The sequence below is a fragment of the Anastrepha obliqua genome, chromosome 5 (genome assembly GCF_027943255.1).
Source record: "Anastrepha obliqua isolate idAnaObli1 chromosome 5, idAnaObli1_1.0, whole genome shotgun sequence".
NCBI classification, from domain to species: domain Eukaryota; kingdom Metazoa; phylum Arthropoda; class Insecta; order Diptera; family Tephritidae; genus Anastrepha; species Anastrepha obliqua.
The window spans coordinates 106,540,751-106,560,995 of NC_072896.1; positions in this window are offsets into that span (position 1 = coordinate 106,540,751).

The following is a 20,245-nucleotide window of genomic DNA, read 5'->3' on the forward strand; positions in this document are numbered from 1 at the left end:
AAGTAAATTGCTTATCACTCACTTTCTATAAGGCCAACTATTAACAAACAAATATTGTGCTTTCATGTGTTTGTTGCTTTAGTCTGGACAACTTGACAGATGGACAATAGAATTATAAAAATATACACGTACACAAATATGCATTCGCACTTTAATCTTCCTACTGAAACAGAAAAAACAAATACTCACCTTGGCAGGTGCCATGGCCGATATAGTTCAACAGCAGCAAGAGCGGCAACGACAAAACAATAATAGCCATTCGGCTGCCGGCATTTAAACTGCAACGGCAACTTACAGGAATCAGCATGTTGGATTGCCTCTAAACGCCGCAGAGTAGCCAAAGGAATGTACTCGTATCTTGCGTTCGTTTGCGCTCTCCCCTCTCCGTTCTCAGCACTCTTTGCTTATCACTTGTTGTCACTGCTTTGTCAACTTTTCCGCACTTTATTACTCTTCACTTTTCCGCACACGCACACAGTTATTATTATTGTTAGTAGTAGTTGTTTTGTTTTTTTTTTATATTTAGTAATGTTTGCTTGTTGATTGGTTTATTTATTTTCTTATTTTCTTCACTTGTTTATTTGTTGTTTAACAGCGAGCATTATTACTCTTGTTCAGTTCTATTCACTTGTTGTTTTTGCACATGTTAATGTTGTGGGTGTTGATTGTTAATTTGTTTGCATTCCAATTACAAATACGCACGTATGTATGTATGTATGAATATATGACTTCTATTTGCTTTTATTGCTTTTCAAAATGTTCAATGCTCTATTGAGGAAACTCACTTATCACTTTTCAGTTCTGAAGTTGTTAAATTTCATTCAATAGCATTGCAAAGATTTCCGAAGGTCATGGACCCTCATATTTACAAAATTAGTTTGTTTATATAGCGAAGATCGTTTGCTGATAATTAAAATAAGTTGAAGAGTCAATAAAGTAGGCCAATATTGTGTGATAAGTAAAGACAAGCAGTAAGAAGTGCTTTTTTGGTTTTCGAAATTACTGTCAGGAAAGAAGATTAGAGCACAGGTATTCTACTCGGATGAATGCGAAATGCCTAGTATGTATATTTGATCGCCCCAAAGTTTAATGGGCTCATTAGAGTGTTTCATTCAAATAAAATGCCGCAAATAATGCCATTTATGTTTTAGTTGGTCTAAGAGCACTTATACAAAACACAAAATTAACCATGCAATAAAGTTTTTGAATATTTTTTTTACTAAATTCAATAAAAAAATATTTCGAATGGCGGAAATCTTTATTTTGATATTTACGCGTTTCATTGTTTGTCTCTTATATACACAAGTGCCAAATATGATTGACATATAACGCCTTTTGCAAAAATTATAAATCTTCCGTTAGGGTGATTAATTTTGCGCCACCTTGTATATATGTACCTATATTGTAAATCATGATAAGTTTCTGCGCTTTAGCTAATAGACTCAGTTAAGCCGTTTTCTTCAAAAGCAGGAATGGGTCTTTCGATATTTTATAGAATGTCAATTTTGTAGCAGACAATAAAGATTAGGCCAAAATTAAAACCCACAGAACCCACATTTTGCAACACCCCTTTATTGCATCGAGTATGCAAAATTTCATAGTGACCGAAATTATTTAAATTCTCCTTGAAATCAAAGTAATTGGCGAGTATAACTGAGACTTTAGTCTATTTGAGCTTTTTTATTGGTTGATCCTTAGAACAAGATATCACAAAACTCGTAATTTTTTGGGGCAATAATCATCCGAATGAGCCGACAATTCAAAGGTTGATGAAAAATTTTCAAGGAAAAGGATCGACTTGGACAAATCCTATTATTCGGAAGTGATAAACAAACTAGAACAGCATTGGACGAAGTGTATAAGAATAAAAGAAGACTCGGCCGCCGTAGCCGAATGGGTGCGTGACTACCATTCGGAGTTCACAGAGAGAACGTTGGTTCGAATCTCGGTGAAAACACCAAAATTTAGAAAAACATTTTTCTAATAGCGGTCGCCCCTCGGCAGGCAATGACAAACCTCCGAGTGTATTACTGCCATGAAAAAGCTCCTCCTAAAAATATCTGTCGTTCGGAGTTGGCTTGAAACTGTAGGCTCCTTCATTTTTGGAACTACATCAAGACGCACACCACAAATACGAGGAGGAGCAAGGTCAAACACGCAATTATATACCTATATATATATATATATATATATATATGTCGAAAATAAAAAAGGTTTACCCCAAAAAATAAGTAGTTTTTATTATTGCACGGACTTTTTAAACAACCCTCGTACATATAATTGTTAAGAGCCACATTTCGAATAAAAATAGTGAAACTTGAAAGAATCTAAATTTTTACATGTTTTATATTAAAACAACATATAGCAGCATTTTTGGAAAGACCCTTTAATATTTTGCGAGCAATTATATGGGTAATAACTGAAAATTTATAAAATCAAATAAGACGTTAAATAATTGCAGTTGTTAAAAGAAAACAAAAAGCAAACACAATTGGCGACAATCTTTCTGATACTTTAACGAACGAGTCCATCAATTAAAATTGCATTAGCACTTAAGACTTGTATGCAATTATTCATAAAAAATCAATTGAATTGCTTGAAAAGATCACAAATTATTGTCGAGGCACACGCATTAATTCTAGTTAATATTGCGACCGGATAGATTGTGGAAAACAAAAAAATATCACTTGGCTGGCGTTTGCGGACTTTTTGATAATTTTCTTTGTGCGAGTACTATTCAATTAAAGTGGACAGCAAAAGAAATAGGTGCAGTAATATGAAGGTATGTATATGTGTGCATGTATGCATATGCATGATAAAAAGCATAAAAATGTGCAAACACAACGAAAGTATGCATATAAAAAACCTGCTCTACTTATGCAGCACAATGTAGTTTTCAACCGGTCCCAGCTACATGCATACATACATACATACATACATAGACTCTCAAAGTCACATCCAAGCAAATAGTAAATAAATTTGGAGTGTCTGTAAATTGAGAAGGACAGATTCTTTCTAAAGTTATAAAAAATGTATAAAGAAAACTAATAGTGGAGGAAAAGTTACATAGATTTTAAGAGACATAGGATAAACCCATGATGGAAAGAATAATGAGATGGCGCCTATCATGGAACTGTTCCGCTCTGAACAGCTCTCAGCGAATTTGACAATGAGTTACGTCGTATTAGCACCAGTATGACCAGATTACCATTTTCATAACTTAATTAAGCATATTTTTTTTTGTTATTTAGTCTCGGAGTTTTAGTTCTTTCTTTATGACATTTTTCTAGTCTGTTCTAATTAAAATTAATGTTAACAATTTTGTAAAATATACAATAGTTTTTTTTTAAATTAGTTCAATAATTCACTCAGTTTTATTTACTTTTTTTTAACATCTGATCGCATTGCCCGCGATTACGGTTATTGTTGGTATTCTTCTCCTGTCAGCAGTCAAATCTCTCTCTCGCTACTGCAGTGTTGCCTAGTTTTGGATACGAAACGCACTAAAATGTCCATTTAAGGTAAATAAAATACCAAATTTGTATTGAATTACTTAAGACCTTTGTATGCGTGACAAATTGTCTTTTGTTAAGAGAATGACTTAGCATTTTAGGTTATGTTACAAGGTAAGGTACTCTTTTTGTAAATTGTGGATATAGTTTCTTCAGTATTTTCTGGAATTTTTTGCTTATTTTTACTATGAATACACCTCGTGATGCCCTATGTTCCACTAAGGATTGAGGACCGGAAGAAACGATTGCATCACTATGGTTTTAATTCGCATTCAGTAAATTCAAACGCTTTTTAAAATGTGTAAAAAGGTTTTCAATGTTAAGAAAAGTTGAGGGAAGAAGATTTAATATTATATTCTAACATAACATTAAAAGTAGCAAAAAATTAAATTTTCACTTTCAAAATGTTAAATTTTATAAGAACTAACAAATTTTTATTAACACTAAAATCTTCTCAGAGTAAACTTGTTTAACCTTCTTTTGTTTAATAATACAGAGTTTTTTAACTTGCAGTTTCGGTAGCTTTAAATTAAAATTAAGACACAAACACCAAACTTAAAAATTTGCGCATTTTGGGTATAAAAAAGCACTGAATTTATTGCGAAGAGCAAATGGTTGGCAACACTGCACAACTCAGCTAATGTAATGTCACGCACTCTTTGATGGGCGTAATCTTGTTTCTATCATTCTTGGATAGAATATATATAGAATAAACCCAACGGTCGCTCTCTCCCACCCAACCAAAATGAAGGGCGCAGTCCGCATGGGGTACGAAACGTGCATAATCAATGTTCTAAAAAAATAATAGTAAGACAAAAGAGTTTTTTTAATGAAAACAAATTAAGTGCAAATCGCAATAGAATAAATGAAAATTTTCGAAAACTCTTTTCATTGGGGAAATTTGAGTCTCTATAGATATAAAGATGTGCTGCCCCATTCAAGCGCTCTTGATGCATTGCACCTCTTCAACACACTCTCTCTCTCAACGATGTTAGATTACAAGCTTGGCCATCCGAAGCGAAATTATGAGAGAAACTTGGACTTCCAAGTCATTGGGGATTCGGTAGCAGAATTCTACCCGCTCATTTCACACGTATTCTTACGCTCGACCATTCAGTCGTTGTTCAGACAGCAAGGAAATAATATGAATTACGGATGTATTGATATTTTCATATATCACCAACACAATTTCCGTTTTTTCGTAAACAAACCACTGTCATGACCCCAGTTGCGTTAGCCAATCAGCTAATTCTTTCAAATTTGCTGAGAGCCGGTTAACGGTCTTATATTGATCACACCTTATGCATTTTTTTGTGTCGAATTTCTTTTCAGAATTGTCATGGGATTTGAACCCAAAACAATGGGCTTAGCAGATTTTGAGTAATGCCACACTCGGACTTCAAAAATATCAAGTTTCAGAAAAAAGCTTTAACGTCACGCAGGTATAGAAATCCAATTTGAAGCAATGGGGCTCATAATTCTGTTCTGACACAATATCTTAACACAATATTCATGAGATATTACGCATTCATTAAAAGAGTAAATATAAAAAACTTCGAAGCGATTAAACTCCAAATTAATTTCAGCTATAGTTAAGTTAGGTTAGCTTGTAGGTGTGGTGCATTTTGAGACATACCCAGGCCCATAGCCCATTGTGATTACGCATGATCAACTTGTGCTGTTTTCACTAAAACCAGTGTAAATATTTCAAAAAATTTAGAAGATCCCTGATTTCTACAAAGCTGATATCTGCTAACTCATTAAAAATTGTCTACCTAAAGTGTTGAATCTCCGTCTGGTGAAAGATCGCCTCTCTTCTTCTGCTTCATTTAGGCAGCTTCTGCCGAAGTCATGTGTCTACATTAGGCCGGGTCAATTTGTGGGGAGGCAAAAAAATCGCCCATTGCTCTGTGAAAATCATATTCTAGGGATCAAAATAAGAAACTTTGGCGAAGGAACCGTACCTCTAAAACGAATTCTGATGTCCCCCAATTTGGGTCGAACTTTTTAGTTTCTTTTCTATAACTCACTTAAATTAATTTTTTCATTTACATATGTTCTGACTAAATAAATTTCTTAAGAGAAAAAATAGATATTATTATAAATAAATAATAAATATTATTATAAATAAATAAAAATAAAGAGAAAACATAGCCATTTAGCTGATTTTTTCATGTAAAGGCCAAAAATGGTGATATTTTTAAATTCGGGGACATCAGAATTCGTCTTAGAAGTATGGTTCCTTCGGCAAAGTTTCTTATTTTGATCCCTAGAATACGATTTTCACAGAGCAATGAGCGCCCTAGTCTACATGCATCGAAACTTCCAAGTCCATTCGCCTGGGTAGTTTGAATAGTATTTTTCAGGCAGAACTCTCGAAATAAGGGAAGCTTCCAGGATAATTAGAAACTATCCCCAAAAACTATCGGAAGTATGTATTTTTTCAGATTGTCAAGCAGCCATCTAAGCTGCAAAATCCTCTATAACCAATGCAAAAAACGTCAGACATCACTCTCATCTGCTCATAGGAACATAAAAGGAAATGAGAAAGCAAATGAACTGGCAAGACAGGGCGCATTCTAGGTATAACGATACCGAAGTGGTAGGCGTGCGCAAAAGGGACATTTTCTCGCTATTCCATAAGCAGGACGTTGAGAGATGGGCTAACACGGATGCCTGCAAAATAACTAAACAAACGTGCCTCAATTTCAACAAATCCAGAGCTGACGAGTTGTTAAAAAAGAAACGAGCAGAAATATTCAGAATTAAGTCAACAATAACCGGCCATTGGCCAGGAAGATGGGTGGTCGTACAACGATAGATGAAGAAGCTGCAATTATGAAGAATCTAAGGAAACAACCTTTCACTATCTGTGCGAGTGCTCAAGTCTGGGTGATCTACTAAATAGACGGCTGATAGAGTTCTCGATGGTTAACTTGAAAGAAGTTGCAGATAAGAAAATAGACGACATAGGCAGATTCATAGTCAAATCGAGATGGATCGACTAAGAAAATCAGTGGTTGTATAAGTGGTGCATCGAAATGGCATCTTTTGCGCTAATTGGGTCGGTGATGTGTCACTCAGACAGCACCTCAACCACCAGTATTTATTTGTGCACAGCTGCTGTAGTCGAATGGGTTGATGTGTGACTACCATTCGGAACTGCATAGGTTCGAAACCTCATGGGGACGAAACACCAATTGATAGAAAACGTAGTTTTTTCTAATAGCGGTCGGTCCTCGGCAGACAATGGCAAACTTCCGAGTGTATTTCTGCCATGAAAGAGATACTCATAAAACAAACCATCTGCCGTACGGAACGGCGTAAAACTGTAAGCCCCTCCATTTGTGGGAAACATCACTACGCACACCACAGATAAAGGAGAGGCTTGGCCAAAGAAATAGACTCGCTAGATAATGTTGAGGTCGAGTTATTTCTATAAATCGTTTTTACAGGCCTTAAATATCCTGCTTGCTGTAAGTATCCAAATACTTGTTGGTGAAAAAAAAAGAAATTTTAAACTTTACGCTATTTTATTTTTATCTAAAAGTAAAGTTCACTTGGTTTGAATCAATTTTATTTAAAATTGCAAACTGAGCATTTCGTAAGTTTCCAACACGATTGGATTTATTTGACCGACCGTTCATACGAGAATTTGAGTCATCGATTGGCCACCAGGAGGCAGAACCTGCCACAGATAATGGTTTGGGCCGCTGTAATCGCATATGGGCGCTCTCCAGTCGTTCTCATTGAGCCTGGCGTGAAGGTAAATGCGAAATATTATCGGAAAAGTATTCTGGAGATTGCTTTGAAGTTCACCAGACGCGAATCCGATGGATTATTCTCTTTGGGCTATTTTGGACGCTAAGGCCCGAACTAAAAGATTCACCAGTTTCAAGGAGCTTAAAAAAGCCATTGTCCACGAGTGGGCCAAATTAGCTCTAAGTCACATTCGGGCAGCTTGCGATATGTTTCTGCACCGTTTCAAGGCCATAGTTAAGGCGGTCATTATCGAGCAAAAGTAAATTGATTCTTAATTTTTGTATTATTTTCACACATATTTTACTTTGAATTGAATAAAAGTAATTTTCCAAACTAAATTTATGGCCTTTTTAATTGGTTACACTATCATTCATAATATTCATTTGGGGAAAAAAAAGAGGTTGTCTGTAAAGTCGGTTTACTGACGATAGTTTAACGTGATAACGTCAAAAGAAAATACTAATTGAATGGTTGCATTTTTCAAAAGAAAATTTTAATTTTATTTGTTTGATAGATATTTTGTATGGATATAGAGAATGAGTTAACATTAACATAACATAATATACTTTAACATAACATAAATAACATAACATAACATAACATAACATAACATAACATAACATAGCATAACATAACATAACATAACATAACATAACATAACATAACATAACATAACATAACATAACATAACATAAAATAACATAACATAACATAACATAACATAACATAACATAACATAACATAACATAACATAACATAACATAACATAACATAACATAACATAACATAACATAACATAACATAACATAACATAACATAACATAACATAACATAACATAACATAACATAACATAACATAACATAACATAACATAACATAACATAACACAACATAACATAACATAACATAACATAACATAACATAACATAACATAACATAACATAACATAACATAACATAACATGCTGTTCAAGCAAGATAACGACGCATTTTTTGGTGCGTGCAGCCGGCTACATAGAATTATAAGACGTTATCACGTCAAAAAATAATAATAACATTAAAACAACAGGTATTATTAACAAACTTGGTTTTATTTTAAATTCTTCAAGTAAATCAAATTAATAATAATCAATAAGAAGGCATATGCAAATACAAATACGTGAATTTATATATGTACATATGCGCATATACATACACATATACGCTCACTTAAGTAGGAGAGAGCAAGATGTCGAACGTTGCCGTTCGTTTGCTTTGTCGTTCGTTTCGCGCTTTCGCTTGCAGTTCATTCAAGGTAACGGCAATGAGCAAGGTAACACTAATGAGCAAGGTAACGACACATTTTTTCGTGCGTGCAGCCTGTTAAATCGAATTATAGTATAAGACGTTATCACGTCAATAAATTCATTGTTTTTTCGTAAAATTTTTACGTAAATGGTTTAAAACTTTTTAATGGTCGACTTTAACTACCGGGCGATGCCACGACTACTATTATCGACATTATTGGTATTTTCTTTAACATCAGAGATGACTAAACGGAATCGACAAAACCAAAATTGCACGTAATTAGCCGTTAAAGTATTGCATGGTATTGCATTTTCGCATTTATTAAGGAAAAACTGTAAAATGTACCAACTTTTTTCTTTGTTGACTTCCATTGTTAACACCCTGTAACTCACAACTGAATGGAACAAACAAAAAAAAGAGCAAAATACTTTTTTTGATGTGAAATGTCACCTTGACACGAGCATAAACTTAAGATTGTTTGATCGATACTTTAGGATTTAGCGATCACTACAGCCATCTACCGAGAAAATAATGGATTTATTTTTGCCCAAGCCATATTTAATGGTATCTTTTTTTGTATTACAATTAAAAGCCATCAACTGTATTCAGCGCATAACTGTGCTAAGACTGTCTTATTGTAAGACTATAATAATCTAAACAGTGTAATAAAATCAAACAAAAGACAGCCAACAAGTTAACCAATATTTAGACACTACGAACAAAGCCGCCAGTAGCTGCACAAAAAAATGGTTGCAAACAACACTTCCTTTAGTGCACCTCGCGTAGCGCACGATCTCACAACGCAATGGGCGTTAAGTAAAGTGGCACTAAGCCATATGGAATACATATAAATACATAGAAAAGTAGCGGTAGATGTGCATGCATAGGCAGTTGGTATAAATAAGCGGTGGAGGCGCGTTCTTGCGTTTTGCTACTTTGCTACATTAAAACGCCAACCGCGAAATGTTATGAGTATTTAATAATTTCATTAAACCGCCACGAAGCACCATTAAAAATTTGCAATTCTATGAAGAAGTCAAAAGTTCTGGCACACTCTTTGTACCATGCGCGCACTTTGTAGTCGCACCACCTTAAGAACAGCAACTTTGTAATACTATGTCATAGTACCTAGTAAGTTGATTGTGTTTTTGAAATTTTTTTCAATTTTTTTTTCAATGCTTTTCCTTCTTCACTAACACTTTGCACTTTTATTGTGCTCCTAAATTCATTGTACTATTTTAAAGAAAAAATTGTGGCATACAACAAGTTAAAGAGCTTTTTTTACCATGCACCAGTTCTATACTCCTTTGTGTATGCAAGTGGGTTGGTCGCATATCGCTTTTGACCGCTCAAAACGTGGTCAAGTGCTGGCCAAATGGTCACCACACTTCTTAGTTGTTATACTTGAAACACCATCTGGCGTTTTTTGCTTTTTCAAGAGTACGAAAGTGTCTGTGTTTGTACTTTCGTTCACTTTTAAGGTGCGCCGCGGCAACCGCTTTCGGTTCAACTGCGCGCCGGTCATCAGACGAGACGTCGGGCACTTCCTACTCGCAGGATAGTTGAGTTCGAACTGTTTACTTAGAAAAATTCAACGCTTACTGAATGCTGATTTCGTCTTTATTTATTGTCAGCCGCTCATTTTAATGTTGGCTTATCGAGTATCGCACTCAATGATTATGATGAGAATTGCGTTAATGACTTTCACCAGCTAATTATGACCTTTGTGAATTCACCAAAATAATTACGACTCCCAGAGCCTGTAAGCGTAAGCAGTTGTATGTGCATAAATTAAATATTTCGTAGAAAAATTCAACGGATGCGCTTTTTGTTGCTTTGGGAATTTGATAAGCTGTGCGATTGGACCTTTGTGGCGTATACGTAACATTACAAGTAATTAAGTTGATTAAATATTTTTTTTTAATGCTCATATTCCAATTTAATAAGGTATGTAAATTTGAGGTAGAGAAAAGTGTAATGTTTTATTTGTGTTACGATGCAAAGCTATCTTTTTTTTGATAAATATTTGTTTAATTTTCTAACTTTCGTAAATGAAAGTGAAATGATATTTTATAGTAGTTGTAGTAGTAGTAGTAGTATTCAGAAAATCGTTTGGTTTTAAATGAATAGATAACTTTTATTTTTTATGTTTAGTTTTTATTTATGTTATTTATGGACTTAAAAAATAAGTGAAAGGAAATTATATTTTAATTGAAAAAGAAAAATTGTGTATTGCAACTGTCAAACTTTCTTCAATAATAATCAAATTATAATAGATGCTTTCCATTTCAATTCAACCGGGCTATTCGGGTCATGTTCTTCGATTTCGATGTAACTGAAATATGTTGCTCTCTGGTCAAAATAATGAGACACGTATTTTTTTGTTCGCCCGAAAAAATTTTTTTTGAAGAGTTATTGGCAATTTTGTTTTTCGGCTCAAAATCGATTTTTTTTAATTATATAAGAAATTTTTTTTTTAAATGCCCATAACTTAGTCAAAAATGAACCGATTTTAATAATTTTGGATTCAAAATGATCGTCATTACTTACATGAGCGATTTCATGTAGAAACAGTTGCAAAAAAGTATTTGAAAATTTTTTATTTTGCAAAAAACAAAAAGTGCGAAACAGGTTTTTTACTCAAAAATTCATTACTCAAAAACAACTCATTTTAGCTACTGGGCATTCAGGTAAATTGAAGTTTGAGGTGTCTTCTTGATTTAGAAAAAGTCATAAAAAAAATACACTTTTTGAAATATTGAATTTCGAAAAAATCTCAATTTTTTTTCTTTTTTGCTAAATAAAAAATTTTCAACTACTTTTTTGCAATTATTTCTACATGAAGTCGCTCCTGTAAGTAATGACGATCATTTTGAACCCAGAATTATTAAAATCGGTTAATTTTTGACTAAGTTATGGGCATTTAAAAAAAAATATTTCTTATATAATTAAAAAAAATCGAGTTTGAGCCGAAAAACAAAATTGCCGATAACTCTTGAAAAAAAATTTTTTCGGGCGAACAAAAAAAATACGTGTCTCATTGTTTTGACCAGAGAGCAACATATTTGAGTTACATCGAAATCGAAGAACATGACCCGAATAGCCCGGTTGAATTGAAATGGAAAGCATCAATATTTGTTTTTAATTTGAAAATACAATGGACAACTAACTTATCCTTTACAAATCTGTGTTCAAACCCGTCTGGACTTATGGAATCGAACTGTGTCACAGCATCAAATTCAAACTTGGAAATACTGCAACGTTTTCAGTTTCCCTGCAACGTAACGAATACCCAAATACATATACATATACATATATACCCTATGATCAAAAAGTACTGGGTTTGTTAAATAATAAACAAAACGCGCACGTGGGAAATGGTCCAAATTTTTTTTATGTTGGTAGGATTGTAAGACACACATCTGTCACCTTTTAGCGCCATCGGTTCATTGTGTGCCTGGCCGGCCGGAAATGTGGGCAAACAATTATTGGATTTTGCATGATGATAATGCGCCATTGCACCGGGCCCAAATTGTGTTGGATTATTTGACCAAACACCAAGTAAATACCATCGTGCAAGCATCGTGTTCACCTGATATGGCCCCGTGCGACTTCTTTTTGTTTCCCAAGTCGAAGTTACCACTTCGTGGAAGGAGATTTCAGTCAATAGTGAACTCCTCCAGAGAATGCCACGAAGGAGCTGAAGACCATTCCTTCGTCGGTCTATCAGGGATGCAGTGAAGGACTGTGTTAAACGTTGGCACATATGTGTTGCTTCAGACGCATCAAATTGTGAAGAAGATAAAATAAATTTGCTTGCAATTTAACTCTATTTTGTTTTATTTAAATATTTCCAGTACTTTCTGATCATAGGGTATATACGAGGTGTGTTCAAAAAGTATCGCAAATTTTGTGTTTTTTCAAAAATTATATATTTATTCATTAATATCTATTTTGTCCCCTTCAAAGTAATCCCCATGCGAAATTATGCACTTGCGCCAACGTTTTTTCCAATCTTCGAAGCACTTCAAAAAATCAATTTTTCTTTATCTCCTTCGATGCCGTCTTTATCTCGTCAAGTGTGTTGTTTTTTGCCAAAAAGTCGCGCACAAGCAATGATGTGTCAGCAGGGGCGTTATCGTGATGCAAGAGCCAATTTTTGTTCTTCCACAAATCCGGGCGTTTCTGGCGGATTGCTTCGCACAAATTGCGCAGGTAATATTCCTTATTGACCGTTTTACCCTGTGGCAATAACTCATGATGCACAACGCCCCTGCAATCGAAGAAAACGGTAAGCAAAACTTTTACATTCGACCAAACTTGGCGCACTTTTTTCGGTCTTGGTTCGTGCGGCAGCTTCTATTGAGATGATTGAGTTTTGGTATCCACGCCATAACCATAAGCCCATCCAAATTCGAATATTCGTAATGAGCGAAAATTCAAAATTCACGATACTGTTTGACCACCCCTCGTTTATATATATATATATTGTATATGTACAGGGCCCGCCATCTATCGTTACGGATTTGAACTAGGTATTATTTGAAGAATGGTAACACTTAGCTGTCATCTGATTTGACAGAAAATTAGTTTTATTCTTCCGCTGAACGAAAATGGTTGTGTATACGCTCAAAGGACCGACCACCCAATGCGTTTTCGCTTCGCTTCATGGGCTTGGGATCGACTTGAAGAAGATGAAGACTTTTACCCAAAAATCATCTTTTCAGATGAAGCTCATTTCCATCTCGGCGGGTATGTTAACAAGCAAAATTGCCGCATTTGGGGTTCAGAAAACCCGCACTCACTCGAAGAAAAGCCGATGCATTCACAACGAGTCACTGTTTGGTGCGGATTTTGGTCGAGAGGCATCATTGGTCCATTTTTCTTCGAAAATGAGCGAGGCGTGGCCGTAACCGTCAATGGAGAGTGTTACCGGGCCATGTTGAACGAATTTTTGTTCCGAGAAATTGAAAAGGAGGATATTGGTGGCATTTGGTTCCAACAAGATGGCGTTACTTGCCACACAGCGCATGCTACGATCAATCTTTTGCGCACTGTCTTCGAAGATCGCATCATCAGTCGAAATTCTGATGTCGTTTGGCCGCCTCGGAGCTGCGATTTGACGCCGTTGGATTAGTATCTTTGGGGTGCCGTCAAAGACCAGTGTTATGCCAATAAACCAGCAACAATTGATGCACTGAAGACCAACATACGCGATGTCATAGCTGAAATACAGCCGCATACAATCGAAAATGTGTTGAAAAATTGGACCGATCGTATGGGATGGTGCATGGCTAGCCGAGGCAGCCATATGAATGTTCCATCATTAACCGAAAGGACTGTACTTCAAAATAAAAAAAACAGTTTGGAAAAATATTGAGTAGTTTCTTTTTTATAGCATTTTTAATTCCGTAAAGTTATATGGCGGACCCTTTATATACCCGTGGAGGAATGAATGGGTCCGAATTCATCAGGACTTACGCACCCAAAATGAACTTGTTTCCACACTCATATCACCATTGCGAGTCTTTTTAAAGTTGAAAAGGAAAACACCGAACCAGCTCATCTGAGAGCTACGTATAAAACCTCAAATTTGTTTACTACTATTTTATTTTTGTTCTAAACCTTTTTTGAACTCAAATTAAAAGCTTGTAGCATTTTATTTGTTTTAAATAAAAAATAGGAGCTGATTTTATTTTTTTTTAGCATTTATTTCAAACTTTTTTTGAATTTTTTGCTCCACACTTTTTTGATTTCAAATAAAAAGTTTCTGTTCGAAAGTTAAAAAGAAAGCGTTTAAAACTAACATGTGACTTTAATTTCTAATTTTTATTTTGAATTTTTATTCTAACCCTTTTTCGATTTTATTTAATTAATTTTTTTTTCTTTTTAAGCTTAAATGCCAATATGTTTTTTTTTTATTTTATTTTATAAAGGTTTACATAACAATAAACTTATTATACAAACTAAACGTAGTGCAGCGCTAGCATCGGAAATAAAAATGTTAAACAAAGAAGAAGAAACCCAGCGCTAACAACTGAGACTTTCAGCTGTTTTTTGATTTTAAATTACCAGTTTTAGTTGGAAAATTAAAGAAAACTTTTACGGCGTTTGAAGTCTGTAAATGTGTTTCTGACTTTAACTAATGAATTGAATACCTTTTATTTTGAATATTCTGGTTTCAAGCAATTTTTATTTTTGAATTAAAAGCTTTTTTTGAATTATAAAATAATGATAATTAAAATTAATTAAAAATTTAGTTAAATCTATTTATTTAGTAAATTAAAAATAACAACTATTTGTATAAAATAATTATAGTTAAATTTTAAATTTAATAAAATATTTTAGTATTTCTTCCTTAAAAGTAAAAGACCCCTAATCAAATTTACTATTTTTCACTAAAATTCAATGAAAACAGCTTATTTCATTTCAAATAAGTTCATTGAATTTAATAAATTAATAAAACTTAAATAATATAAATAAATTTATAGAACTAATAAGTACAAAATAATTATATTTTAGTTAAATCTATTTATCATAAAAAATTTAGTTAAATAACAAAATTAAATCAAATTAATAATTAAGAATTTACTAAATAAATAGATTTAACTAAATTTTTTTTTTCATATTTATTAAATTTTAATATTTATTGATACTCTTATTTTTTAATTTTTAAAAATTTTTTTTCTTAAATAATATATTTTATAATAATAAAAAATATACTAAGTTAGATCAATAAATATCTATATGTATATAAATATTTAATTAATTAATACATGCCTCTTAATTTTGTTAAAAAACCCTTTTAAATTACAAAATGCAGAATTATATATTACACTTATAGGCACATACTTTAATCTGTCGTTAGACATTTGTATAAATTAATAATAAAAATCATTAAAATTGTGTAAAAACGTAGTCTGAACTAAATTTTTCATTTTATTTTGAATTTGTGTTTCAAACAATTTTTAATTTTAAACTCTAGGTTTAATTTGTATCCTTCAATTTAATTGATATGAATAGAAATATTAGCTTCAGTGGACTCTCGCCCCGGATCTCCGTGCATGAAACAACAAAATGATAAAAAAGTTTTTCTAATAGCGGTCGCCTCTCGGCAGGCAATGGCAAGCCACCGAGTGTATTCTGCCATTAAAAACCTGCTAATAAAAAACCATTTGCCATTCGGAGTCAGCTTAAAACTGTAGGTGCCTCCATTTGCGAAACAACATCAAGACGCACGCTACAAACAGGAGTAGGAGCTCAGCAAAATACCTAACAGAAGTATACGCGCTAAATTAAATTAAAAAAAAATTTGTTTTTGGTTTATCAGGAAGGTAATTTTTTTATTTTTTGCTTTTTTGAAATAGATCGAAAAAAACGATATATAGGAGGTTGAATTAGTTTTAAAGGTTTTTTTTTGAAAATTTGGGGCTTTATTGGTACAACGGTACAAAATATTTTATTCGAAGTATTGGCCATCGCTAGCTATAACTTTCGCCCATCTTTCGGGCAATTTCCGGATGCCGTTTCTCCAAAATTCTTGCCGTTGCTTGGCTATCCATGACTCAACCCATATTTTGGTAGCCTCGTACGAGGAGAACCGCTGATCCGCCAAATCGAGACTCATATGCCGGAACAAATGATAATCGGAGGGAGCTATGTCTGGACTATACGGCGGGTGGGGTAACACTTCCCAGCCAAGCGTTCCAAGGTATTTTTTTACAGGTTGAGCAACATGCGGCCGAGCGTTGTCATGTTGCAAAATAACCTTGTCGTGCCTTTTTACCGTTTCGTTTACGCCGACCTGATCCCACCAAATGCAGAGCATGATTTTCTTGCCGTGAATATTCTGCTTGGCCGTCGACGTTGATGCGTGGCCGGGCAAACCCCATGATTTTTTGCGTTTTGGATTATCGTAGTGGATCCATTTTTCGTCGCCAGTCACCACCCGATGCAAAAAACCCTTCCGATTTTGTCGCTCGATCAGCAATTCGCACGTAAAAAATCGCCGTTCGACGTCGCGCAGCTTCAACTCGTACGGGACCCAATGTCCTTGCTTTTGGATCATTCCCATCGCTTTTAGACGCTTGCAAACGGTTGATTTATCAACGCCCAATGATTCAGCAAGCTCTTCTTGGGTTTGGCACGAGTCCTCGTTTACCAATTCCCCCAATTCCGCGTCCTCGAACTTTTTGAGCTGGCCAAGACGCTCCTTGTCTTCGGTGTGAAAATCACCACTTTTGAATCGTCAAAACCATTACTCACATGTTGAAATCGACGGAGTATGATCTGGGTAGGCCTCCTGCAGCAATTCACGGGCTTGGGCTGTATTTTTTTTCAAATTGAAACAGAAAAGCAAAGATTCCCGCAAATTGCGTTTCGACGGCACGAAAGTTGACATACTCGGAGCACGAAAACACTGCGTTGTTTATACTTCAGCGAAATGACAGATACTGATAAACAAAGCCTAGGGATGAGGCTTTGTCATGAATATATATTCAGTATTGCCAACGCGATAAAGTGATAAATAGCGCCATCTGTGTGTCACCTTTAAAACTAATTCAACCTCCAATAATATTTTAATATTTGACCTAACATTTCTCCAAATCCTGTAATGATGAATTATTTTAGGAAGCAGATTTGCAAAAAATCAACCAAGAATCATACCCGAATGTTCAAGTACTGAAAACGTTTAAAATTCTGCAAGCTTGTGTAATTAATAGATAAATTCAAAACTCCGTTCCTTAATCAGTTTGCAGCTATGAACAAAAAGCGAAACATTTCCCAAGTCAGTCAATTTTACGTTGACGGAACGACCCGGATTTAAATCCGATTATATTCGACCAAGAACTACCACTCCAGCAGCATTCCCCATACAGGTATGGCGAATATGTATGCTGCTACAATAACAACAAATTCTGTGGTTTGTAGTAAAAGACCAAAATAAAAAATAAATAAATAAATAATAATAATACCACACCATAAAAAAGTCAAGAAAATTTCCAGACGTCTAAATCAAAAACCACTACTATCACAAAATGTGCACTAAAATTTTGCCACCCAACTGCTTCTGATTTTAATCAATGGCAAAAAGTTTTTACGCGCACAAATAATGCTGTTCATTTCGCAACTAAAATTTCGTACTTGAATTTTTTCTGGTATATGTATTGTACAATTTTTAATGCCCAATTATTTGAAATTCTTTTTTTTAACTTACGTATCGAAATTTCGAAACATTCAATTTTAAAAAGTTCTAAACTTTGAATTAAATTTGAAAACTTTTAAATTTTAAATTAGATTTAAAAACTTTACAATTTTAAAAGTTTTAGTATGTTACAATTTCTTATTAAAAGTGATTTAAAAATCCTAAAAACGTTAAATTAAATTATATTAAATGTAAATTCTTTTAGATTTTTTTTTATTCGACCAGCTCGAAATATCAGCAAATATTAATAATAAAAACTTATTGTTGTTATATATGTATACATATACACTACCGGTCAAAAGTTTGGGTTCACTTACATTATTTTGGAATTTTATGCAATCAAGTCGGCTTATTAGTGGTTTTTTCTTAAAAACGTGCGTTTGAGTTTAGGAGATTGTTATTGTTTACAAAGCGACTGTGGAAGACGCGTAGATCAAGCATGAACGTTTTATGACTTGCTGCATTCTGTCAATGCGTCTAGTGCCTATTACGCGTAACACCTTATTGCTGCAAACCTCACTTCAAGAGTTATATTTCTAATTGTTGGTGTCATCTTTGTTATCAGAAAAGGTAAGTAAAACAATTTTTTGTATTCCAAAAAATAACTGTTTTACAAAAACTTACATACAAGTCGACGTTATACAAAAATTATCTTCTAATTATTAAAATTTAAATGAAACTACATATTTCTTGTTTTATTTGTAGAAAAATGGATCGGAAAGCAGAGCTTAGTGTAGAAACACGAGCAGTCATTGCAGCACTACACGGAGAAGGCTATTCAACGCGAAAAATTGCTTCGAAATGTAGTGTCTCTCAAAATGCTGTCATGAGAACGTTACAAAGCGATACTGGGTGCAATCAGAGTCGTCATCGTTCTGGGGACCTAAAACTACGTCAAAAGGAGAGGATAAGTTCATATGTGTTGTAAGAAAAAAAATCGTTTTCTAACAGCCCCTGAAATTCGCGAGCAAACCAATTCCTCGCGCGAGGCTTCAGTATCTTTTTCGACGGTACAGCGACAACTAAGAAACTATGACCTAAAAGGGTGCGTCGCCGCCAAAAAACCTTTACTTCGAAAGCAAAAAAGTAAAGAGACTTAATTGGGCTAAAAAACATAAAGAGTGAACAACTGAACAATGGTCTAAAGTCTTGTTCACGGACGAGTCCAAATTTGAAATTTTCAACAAACGACGACGCTAATATGTTCGTCCTTTTGTCGGTGAACTCATTATGAACCAATATGTTGTTCCCACAGTTAAGCATGGTGGAGGGTCAGTGTTAGTCTGGGAATGCTTTGCTGGAGACAAAGTTGGAAACATTGTGCAAATTGAGGTTATCATCGACAAGAAACTCTACCACAACATACTTCAACGGCACGCTTTTCCGTGTGGGAAAAGACTTGTAGGCAGCGGATTCGTTTTTCCAGCAGGATAACGATCCTAAACACACTTCAAAATTTTGCAGGATTACATTGCAGCCAAAGAAAATCAAAAACAACTCAAATATATGGAGTGGCCTCCTCAGTCGCCGGATTTTAACCTGATCGAGTTGCTGTGGGATGAGTTGACAGCAGAATCTTTGCGTAAATTAATTGATAGGATGCCCAGAATATGCGATGCTGTAATAAGAGCAAAAGGCGGATATTTCGAGGAATCGAAAATATGAACAAATACTTGCGGGTTTCTTTAAAAGTGATATTTTGTATTAAACACAATTAATATACTTTCTGTAAAATAACAATATTAAAAAATATTTGACGAAGAAAATCACGATTATTTGAAATTTTTTTACAATTTTTCAAGTGAACCCAAACTTTTGACCGGTAGTGTACATACATAAGTATAAATAATTGACACCACTATTCATTGAATGTTGCGGCCGCTCTCCTCCTCCTGTGGCTTGCGTCTTGTTGTTGTTCCACAATTGGAGGGATCTACAGTTTTAAGCCGACGCCGAACGGCAGGTGGTTTTTTATGAGGAACTTTTCATGGCAGAAATACACTCGGAGGTTTGTCATTGACTGGCGCAGGGCGACCGCTAAAAAATGTTTCTATCATTTGGTGTTTCTATTGGTTAATGTTTATTGTTATTGTTATTATTTATTAGAGCGATATGAATATTACACTAATTAATAGACCACACGGGTTACTCAGGCCTATGGTGCTAATATTAATTTATATTATTATTTTACTGTTAAACCGGCCTTGAGCTCACTAAATAAAAATATGGCAACTAAGTATTTGAAGAACTTTAAAAATTTTAAGAATTTTATGCTAAATGGGATTTGAACATTTTTAAATTTAATTTTAAAAAATTAATATATTAAAAAAAATTAAAGAAAATTAAAAAAAAATTAAAAGAAAATTTTAAAAAAAATTTTTTGGTAAATTAGAAGAAAATTTTGAAAATTTTAAATTTAAGAAAAAAACATTTTTAGTATGTATTGAAATTCGGGATTCTGAAACTTTTGTATTAAATGA